Genomic DNA, 10614 nt, shown 5'->3' with positions numbered 1-10614 from the left:
CCATAGAGCCATGCGAGAAGAAAGAAGGGGCCTTATATTATTCACGAAACTATTTTAGAGGAAGTCACAGGACTCCCTCACTTCGTTGAAAGATTGACATGGGAAGGTTTTCATAACTTATGGCAAATACAAATTTATTTTGTGTGTTGATTTTGTCATCAGATTGGAAATTCTTTGAGGGTTGGGACTGACATGCACCTAACATTGTACCCAGCACAGTAGACTGGATGGTAACCTGAATTTATTTCTTCTGTTTAAAAATAGTTATTTAAGCCGGCCGGTGATTGCGCATGTCTTTAATCCCAGCACTCGGGAGGCAGAGCCAGGCAGATCTCTGTGAGTTCGAGGCCAGCCTGGTCTACAGCGTGATATCCAGGACAGGCTCCAAAACTACACAGAGAAACCCTGTCTTTAAAAAAAAAAAAGTTATTTAATATGTAAATGTATTGCTGTACATGTAGATTTAATTTTTTAAAAGGAGAGCTGGAATTTTGAAATTAGAAGATGAAATTATCTTCATGCCTTCATAAGGTTTATATGTGTGTGTATGTGTTTTAAAAGAGGAATAATATTCCTAATAATGAATGGCCAGTGATATTCCTGACAAATATGGAAGACTCAATATTAAAAGTGGTCTACAGAGCAAGATCCAGGTCAAAAAAAAAAAAAAAAAAAAAAAGTGGAGCTTTAACATAGGGCAGTGTTGGCACACACGCCTTTAATCCCAGCACTCGGGAGGCAGAGGCAGGTGGATCTCTGTGAGTTTGAGGCCAGCCAAACAGGGCTGTTACACAGAGAAACCCTGTCTCGAAAAACCAAAAAAAAAAAAAAAAAAAAAAAAAAAAAACTGGAGCTTTAGGGCTGGAGAGCTGGCCCAGTGGGCAAGGTGCTTGTTGCATAACCTGAGCTGGTTTTTCTTTTGTTTTGTGTTTTTTGACCACCTGAGTTCTATCCCTGGAAACCACATGGTGGGAGAAGAGAACCAACTCCCAAAGCTGTCCTCTGACTTCCATATGCACTCTATGGTATATTCATGCGTAAACACGTGCGCGCGTATGTGCGCGCACACACACACACAAAATAAATAAATGTTAAAGATTTAATTAGAATTTCACATCATTTATTACATTATTTATTGACTATGCCAGACAGAGCTAGAATTCTATTGAGAATCTGAGAACTAGCAACACAAATTCCATGCTAATAGTACTGATAAGTTAATATCAACAAATGAATATTGAGAAAATATTTAATAAACATTTCTTACATCAAAGCATGGTGCTAAATGCTTCTGGAGCCAAAAGTCCAAAATCGACCCTGTCCTCAACAAGACTATAATTCAAAAGCTTTTTACCTCGCTGGAATTCTACCAGCATGGCTTCCATCCCAGCTCTACACACAAACACATATATGTTTTATAAACAAGCCTGGAGTTATCCTGAGAAACATTCACCGTCAAAAGAAAAGGCAGCTAAAGCAATGGGCTTTTGTTTCCTTGGGAGATTAACTTGACCTTGGCCCTTTTTAGAAGAGGATTGCTCTAGAAAGCTCAGGAGAAGAGAGGAGAGCTACTCAAGTCAAGCACTAAGTGGGTATAACAAAATGCTATTGGATAAAGTGACCGGCCTCCTAGTGCTTCTGAGATGCAGGGTTTATGCTCATGAACTCTTGTAGCTGTCCGCTCTGAGGGGGAACAGTTTACCCCATGAACAAACAGAAGCATTTTGTTGTTGTTGTTGTTGTTTTTTACAAGACAGAGTTTCTCTGTAGCTTTTGCGCCTTTCCTGGAACTCACTCTGTAGTCCAGGCTGACCTCGAACTCGCAGAGATCCACCTGCCCCTGCCTCCCAAGTGCTGGGACTAAAGGCATGCGCAACCACCACCGCCCAGCAGAAACAATTTTATGTAACAATTTAGTAATACCTTCACTTCATGGCACTCCTCCCGTGGACTAACTAAAATGTGGGATTTTTCAAGCTATTGTCATATGGATTACACAAATCACCATCAATGTGCTCATTTTTTCTATCAGAATCTCCCACCTTCCTGAGTGTTTGTAATAAACAATGTATCTTCTCTCTGAAGGCTACTAAGTTAAACTAGGTGTCTAGTCCTTACAGGTATCATTTATACTCATTATTTAAACCGTTTGGATGCCTTATACAAATGTTGTTTCCAGACTTAAGGAGAAAGCAGGGTGGGTAGTGAGTAGAAACCCCATACATGAGAAGCTGAGGCCAGAGGAGGTCAGCCTGAGCTAAAGACCCCGAATCAAAAGGGGGCAGGAGGGGATTGCTTGCTTAGGTGGCTTTGGAGACTGGGTGTACAGTATAGGCTGGCCTCAAAACTCCCCTTCCTTTTGCCTCTGCCTCCCAACTACCAGGATGGGAGGCATATGTCCCCACACTAGGCCAAGCCCAGATGTGAGGAGACCCTAATTGTCCATCTTACATTCAATGCTTTTTACTCCCACAGGGTTCTTTCTTCTATATTTCGTAAAATATCCATTCAAATCAAAATCAGAACCAATTCAGACATCAGAAAAGAAAAATAAACCAAATGCTCTCTGATACTTCGTCATACATTGCAGTTTCAACAAACACTTGTTGAAAAGTTGGTGGTTAGGGCAGGAGGGTTGGCTCAGCAGTTAAGAGCGCTTTCTAGTCTTGCAAAAGACCTGGGTTCTGGTCTCCACAGTCTCTTCCCTACTTCATGCACTCGTGCAAATATCTCCTTCTACAAAAGAAAAGCCTGCAAATGCATTTTCTGCAAAGATGACCAACAGGTTCCTGGCGGATAGTGGGAATATGTCTAGTAAGTCAACATTGACACTGACATTAACTGAGTGTTATGCTAAGGCTCCCAGCAACCGATTTGACTTCCAGAATCCTGCACCACCTTTCCATTTTTCTCAAGATTAGAAGATCCTTTGCCTTGTATGCTGATCAACCCAAAAGCAAAGCCCTAAGACCCGGCATGGGGCACCTGTTTATGGAGCCGCTTCCTTGCGGCCTCTTGGCTTTTCTTAACTTTTCCTTTTCCTTCCCCCTTATCTCTTTTCAGACACTAGCCAAAAGTCTAAGGGTGCTTTCTAGACATGTTAGACTTCCTCACTTTCTCTGATGCACCGCTCCCCTGCTGCCATGAAGCTGCTTGCTGATCGTGACTGACCTTTGACCCTACTCTCTTGTTTTTTTAACGTGCCCACTTTCTTAAAAGCATGTCTCGCCGGGCGGTGGTGGCGCACGCCTTTAATCCCAGCACTCGGGAGGCAGAGCCCGGCAGATCTCTGTGAGTTCGAGGCCAGCCTGGTCTACAAAGCGAGTCCCAGGAAAGGCGCAAAGCTACACAGAGAAACCCTGTCTCGAAAAACCAAAAAAAAAGCATGTCTCTTCCCTTTCTCCGTCGCCTTCCTCTCTAGCAGTTGCAACAACACCTTGCCTGCCCTGTTGTTTTTCCCTCAAACACTAATAAAATTGCCCTTAAACTAGTTGGGCAGTTGTGGCACACACCTTTGAACCCAGCACTGGGAGGCAGAGGCAGGCAAATCTCTTGAGTTCCAGGCCAGCCTGGTCTACAGAGGGGAGTTCTGGGACAGCCAGGGCTACACAGAGAAACCCTGTCTCAAAAAGCAAACAAACAAACAAAAATTGTCCTTAGGCTATAAACAAACAAGACGAGGACACGGTAAATTCCTGACAGGAAACAAAGTGACAAAGATTGGTACAAATGGACAGCACAAGGAAAAAGAGGAGGCAGGGTGTAGTCTCTGTGTGTGTTAAGAGAACTTCAATCACGAAACAAAATTAGGCAGAATTGTTTTTTTCGGAAAACAAGAAAGTAAAGAGTATTGAGAATACAATATGGATTCTCCAGAGGACCAGAGTTTGCTTCCCAGGACAGCTCACAACCACCTGTAACTCCATCTCTAGGGGATCTCTTCCGGCCTCTCTTAGCACCAGAATGCACATGGCATCCACACAGAGGGACACATAAATAAATAAAAAAATAAATCCTTGAAAAAAAAAAAAAGAAGCCAGCATTGGTGGCACACACCTTTAATCCCAGTACTCAGGAGGCAGAGGCAAGTGGATCTCTGTGAGTTCGAGGCCAGCCTGGGCTACGGAGTAGGTTCCAGGAAAGGCACAAAGCTACACAGAGAAACCATATCTCAAAAACAACAACAAAACAAACAAACAAACAAAAAGAGTATTGATTTATCTTCCAGGGGACCAGGGTTCAATTCCCAGCATCCACATGGTGATTCAGAACCACCTACAAGTTCCCGGGGATTCGTCCCCCATCTTCTAACCTCCACTGAGAATCAGGCATGGAAGAGGTGTACAGATATATACATGCAAGCAAAACATAGATACACATAAAATAAAAAAATTAAAAATTGTAAAATGTCCACAATATATAAAGACAGATGTACATAAAAGTATGTCATTAAGAAAAAATGTATGTCTCAGGAAAGAAGGAAGGAAGGAAGAAAGGGAGGGAGGGAGGGCGGGAGGGAGGGAGGGAAAGGGGAGCACAAGGCAAAGTAAAGTGGAAATCTTCAGTTCCACATCCTGAGCCATGCTTGATCTCGGAAGCTAAGCAAGGTTGGGCCTGGTTAATACTTGAATGGAAGGAAAGATCTTCAGCCTTCCAAAGGGAACACAAAGGAAGACAAATTACAAAGGACTGAAAGTCTAAAATGGACACACAGCATCTTTGTCACCTGGAAACTAATCAGAAATGCTCTGACTGAGTCTGAGGTGGGGCTCCCTGTGATCTGGTGTATGCTAGAGCTGGAGACTCTGTCTCTATAGTAGGAACCCTGAGACTACAGGGAGAAGAATGGAGTTGAACTACCAGGTCATATTTACCTTAAGTAGATGGAGGCCACTAGCAAGAACACTTAACACGATCCCACAGTGCAGACAGGAATACAAGTGCATTTGGATTAACCAAATGGCTGGTAAAAGCCAAAGTTATTGCTGTTGGAAAGAAAAAGGGCAATAGTTTGGCCCTTATGACATCTGAGATCACATAATGCTTTTTTTTCTTTTACAAGTCATTGCTATTTCACATACAATCAGTCCATTAAAGTCAATTTGCTGTTTAACATTCACTATCGAAATACATAGTCAGCACTCTCAATGTGTATATACATCTGCCTCAGCTAAGAAGTCTGCAAGGGTGACGGCTCTGATTTTCTTTTGTATTATAACATATCTTGGGGCCTTGGAAAGAAGGTTCAGCAGTTATGAGTCAATACTGATCTTGCAAAGGACCTGAGTCTGCTTGCCAGCACCCTTATGGGTTTGTAGATGTAACCAACGGTCTTATTAAATAAGAAACACAGAACCAATGCAAAGAAGAAAGCCAAGAGGTCAGAGCTAAGAGCTAAAACCTTAAAACCTTACCCTTCCTCCTGCGGTGGTCCTACCTCTCCGAACCAGAACTACTTCCTGTGTGTCTGTCATTTTATAGTGTTTCTGTTCTGCCTTCTCATTGGTTGTAAACCCAACCACATGACCGCCTCGTCATGGCCTGTCTGTATAGACCTCCAGGTTTTCTATGATTGGTATTGAGATTAAAGGCATGTGTATCCAATACTGGCTGTATCCCTGAACACACAGAGACTTACCTAGCTCTGCCTACCAAGTACTGAGATTACAAGCGTACACCACCACTGCCCTGCTTTCCTATGGCTTGCTAATAGCTCTGACCCCCGGGCAACTTTATTTATTAACATACAAATAACATTTTAATACAAATAAGGTATCACCATATGTGTTGGCTCAGAACTGCCCGTAACTCCAGCTCCCAGGGGATCACACACTTCTAGCCTCCTTAGACATCAGCATTCATATGTGTACATATGTTTAAAAGGAGTCTGGTCTGGTCTACACAGGGAGTTCTAGGACAGCCAGGGCTACATCATGAGACTGTCTCAAAACAAGCAAATTTAAAAAAAAAAAAAAATCCTTTCCAATGTCAACAGCCCCTTAGTATTTTTTACTAATTAGATAAGAATTGTATTTTCAATGCAAGTTACTCTCTCTTGAAGTTCAGTTCCCTGGGTCATTTGCACTGGTTTGATTGACTTAATGTTTTAAATTGCACTTAATAATCCAATGGTTCTCAACCTTCCTAATGCTGTGACCCTTTAATTCCTCAAGTGTGGTGATGCCAACCATAGGATTATCTTGTTGCTACTTCATAACTGTAATTTTACCACCGTTATGAGTTGTAATGTAAATATCCAATATGCGACACTGGGGGGTCACGACCCACAGGTTGAGAACTCTTGAAATAATCCATGCTTTCTTTTTAGAGAAGTGAAAGAACAAGTGTCCTCACATTCCTCAGGAATGTTCCATCTTGGAACTCTTCATTAGATTTCCAATTTCACCACACCAGCATGTTCATGCGATTATACGTGAAATTTTGGTGATTGGCACATTCTTCTCCAAATCCATTTACTGTAATTTTTCCAGTTTTATCTGCATTATAAGCCTACAGGGTTATTTTATTGTTTCTCATCTTTCAATGTATCACCTTAAGCCTTTGAACTATATTCAGGAGTATGATAAAAAGAACACTATAAAAATTTTTACATCTCTTTTTAGAACAAAGATCAGGTTTTATTTTGTTATTATTTTGTGGGTGTATGTGCACATCCATGTGGGTGCACAGGCATGTTTGTGCATGCATTCGTGGAGGCCAGAGATCAACGCTGGCTGTTGTTGCTCCTTACATACCATGCATCTCCTCTGGGACAGCATCTCTCACCTGAATCTGGGGTTCACTGATGCACCTCGGCTGGCCAGCCAGTGAGCCCCAGAAATCTGCCTGTCTCCACCTCCACAGTGCTAGGATAGCAGACACACACCACCACAGCTGGCTTTTCATGTGCATGCTGGGGTCCAGGTGAAGCTCTCATGCTGTTTGGCGAACACTGACTGCCCCATCTCTCCAGCCCGCTGATGTCTTTCCTGTTACAGACACTGACTTCCTCTAAAGTTGGGAATGAAAGTCAGGTAATAGTGGAGGGAACTGATTTATGGCTTGTCGGGTCTTTGGCTACTCTCTTCCATTTGTCTGCTGGGGTCCATACTTCCCAACACTTCACGAAGAATGCCTCGTGGTACTAAATGTTCTTTGCTCCGTAAACCCATAAAGTCGCCTTTCGTCTTTACCTAACACATGAACCACAGATGAAGTGAAAACGGAAGCACTGGCTAGTGTCTAGGATGTGCTTTCATCTCCTCCCGGTATGTTTTACTTGATCAATAAGTGTAGCGTTTTATTTCCCTTTTCACCACGATAGTTTCCCTAGAAATGTAGCTTCATTGCATTCATTTCTTGAATCAAAACAGCTCTGATTTGTTTTCCCAGTGAGTTCTGAAAGAACAGAAGCCCTAATCTATAAGGAAAAAAAAAAAAATCTGAAACTTGGCTCTCCCCAAGTGCTCTTGTATTGACTTATGTAACTGTCAGTCACACTTCATTGGAGCTCACAATGCTAATGAGAAATCAAAATCATACGCATATCCCCACAGGATCTGTTATCTTCTCTCAGAGAAACAAGGGTCTCTTCACCACACATCAGTCTTCTGTCCCTGACCATCTCAAAGAGTATTGGTGCCAGAAGGACAGAGCACAAGAATGTTGATGGCCCATCGATAATATCAACTATGTTGCTTTTAGCTCCATCTGTAGAACAGAACTGATTTAGAGAGAGGTACATACAGAGAAAAAGAACTGTTTGAAACACTGGGCTAATTAGCATGAGCTAATAGTAAGACCTGAGCCCCCGGGGGTGGGGAAGAGGACTTATGCTCAAGTGAAACTAGTTGTCTGCACTGCAGCACAATCTTCTTAAAACTGACTCACTCGATGTGTCTAAATGGGTCCACGATTTTTGGTTATTCTCTTAATTAAACAGATACAAAAATTTACACACAGTGGACAGACTGTGCAAATGACAGAGCACATAACAGAATATTCATGAAAGAGACTTAAAACGGCTAATATGCATCTTCAGCTATCACAGAAACAAAAGCAAAATGAGAAACATGCTAATAAGAATTTTTGTAGGGGCTGGAGAAATGGCTCAGTAGTTAAGAACACTTGCTGCTCTTACAGAGGGGCAGAGTTCAGCTCTCAGCACCCACATGGAGAGCCTCACAGCTGCCTGTAACTCCAGCTCCAAGGGATCAAATGCTCTCTTCAGGCATCCATATGCACATCCACAAATTCATAACACACACACACACACACACACACACACACACGAAAATAAAATAAAATAAAACAAACCTTAAAATAGAAAAATATCTTTAAAACATCAGATGATGGGGGTATAGCTTAGTGAGAAAGCACTGGCTAGCATGCACAAGGCCCTAGATCAAATCCTTAGCCCTACAAATAATAACAGGAATAAACAAACAAACAAATAAATAAATAATAGGAAACAGAATGATCAACGCCGATGAAAAACACACACGGACATTGCTGAATTGGATCAAGAATTAGTAAAATTCGCAATGAAATTATACACATATTTGTACATCAAAGATTTTTTTTAATTATGTGTGTGTGGTTGGAAACGTGTGTGTGAGAGAGAGTGAAGGTGTCTGTGGAGGCCAGAGGCATCAGATTCCCCTGGAGTTAGAACTACAGATGGTTTTGAACTGCTTGGCATGGGTGCTGGAAATTGATTTCCAGTCTCTGCAAGGGCAAATACATCCTTCACCTATCTAGGATGGTACTTGCAAATAACACACTAAACAGTGGCAATGAGCATGGTATAAAGCCTCTGGAGGCTAGGGAGGAGGGGAGGTGCGCATGTTTAGTCACTAACATTTACCAGTCCCTAAGGATATTCTATTTCTTGCGACTGTAATCCCTGGATGTGTCATCATCAGCCAAGAGAATACGATAAGGCTTGGTGAGAGGACGCTGAAGTGTATGGCAAGTGACTCTTATAACTACACAAAGAGTTATGAAATGAAAGTCACTCCCAAAACTACCCCAAATGTCCTATTTGGCTGGTTGAATTAGATGGTTAAACATTAAAGCGAATTAAACTACCTTCTAAATAGATGCAATCGGTGTATGTTTTATAGCAGTTTTCTATAATTTCTTAATGTGATGTTCCTTTTATGTACTTATTTCTTAATTATGTGCATGTGTCACGTGACAGTATGTGTATGTGAGTGCCGGTGCCTGCAGAGACCAGAAGCATCAGATCCTGTGGAGCTAGAGTTGTTAGAGGCCTTTGCGAGGCACCCAAGGTGGGTTCTGGGAACCAAACCTGGGTCCTCTGCAAGAGCAGCAAATGCAAATGCTTTTAACCACTGGGCCATCTCTCCAGCCCCCTGGGGTGTGGTGTTTGTTTTTTTTTTTTTTTTTTTTAATTTTTCTTTTTTTTTTCTTTTTTTTTTTTTTTTTGGTTTTTCGAGACAGGGTTTCTCTGTGTAGCTTTGCGCCTTTCCTGGGACTCACTTGGTAGCCCAGGCTGGCCTCGAACTCACAGAGATCCGCCTGGCTCTGCCTCCCGAGTGCTGGGATTAAAGGCGTGCGCCACCACCGCCCGGCCCAAGGGTGTGGTGTTTTTTAATCTGATGATATAAAGCACTATCTGTCTCTTTCCCAGAGAATTGCAAACCACTTTTTTCTAAAACTCTTGGGCATAGGTAACAACATGTTTTTAAGATTTATTTTTATTCTGTGTGCATAGGCTGTCTGGACGTATGCCCGTGCAAGTGCATGCAGTGTTCTTGGAAGCCAGAAGAGAGTATCAGATTCCTGGAGCTGGAGTTACACACTGTGAACTGCCATGTGGGTGCTGGGAATCAAACTCCGGTCATCTGGAAGAGCAGTCTTAACCACTCTTAACCACTGAGCCAACTTCTCTTTAGCCCCCCAAGCAACTCCTTTCTTTAGGAAGAAGATGAAATTCTAATAGTCTCAAGACTTAAGTCAGAAATGACTGCCATCATTTCCTTTCCTTACTAGTTTATAGTCTAATTCTGTAAAATAAACATGCTATTGATCAAAACTCTTTAAGTTAAATTACTTGCAATTCATGGGTGTATTTTATTATTTTCCAGAAAAGGATTTCTTAAAAAAAAAAAAAAAAAAAAAAAAAAAAAAACAGTAATTGCCAAGAGAAAGCCAAAAAGGGAACCTCAGAATGGAACAAGTAATGGCCCTACTGTCCCTGAGAAAACAGGGAGAGAAGGTGGTACCTACAAAAATATGAAACACTTCATGAATTTGCATGTCTTTTATGTGTAGGGCCCACGCTACTCTTCTCTGCAGCGTTCTGGTTTTACTAGGTGTATTTTAAAAACCCTGGGCTAGCCGTAGCTCAGTCAATGAAAAGTGCTTGCCTTACAAGCCTGAGCCCCTGAATCAGATCCCCAGAACACATATAAAGAAGGTGGTGATCCCCAACACTGGGGAGGTGGAGACAGGCAGATCCCTGGAGCTTGCTGGCCAGCCATGTTAGCGTCCTCGGTGAGTTTCAGGCCGAGAGACGCTGGCTCAAAACAACAGCAACAAAATGGAGGACAGCACCTAAAGACAAACCGGAAATTTGTCCTCTGGCCA

The 10614-nt window shown here is 42.2% G+C and overlaps 1 non-coding gene across 1 annotated transcript; it reads right to left on the bottom strand.

The window, feature by feature from the left end:
• Nucleotides 1-10254: 10254 nt before the first annotated feature.
• On the bottom strand, nt 10255-10357 carry LOC114692102. The gene has a single exon (XR_003734344.1). It is a non-coding gene; the product is annotated as a U6 spliceosomal RNA (small nuclear RNA).
• Between the last annotated feature and the right edge of the window lie 257 nt (nt 10358-10614).

Source organism: Peromyscus leucopus, chromosome 7, assembly GCF_004664715.2.
Source record: "Peromyscus leucopus breed LL Stock chromosome 7, UCI_PerLeu_2.1, whole genome shotgun sequence".
NCBI lineage: Eukaryota > Metazoa > Chordata > Mammalia > Rodentia > Cricetidae > Peromyscus > Peromyscus leucopus.
This window is presented reverse-complemented; position numbering and strand designations above follow the sequence as displayed.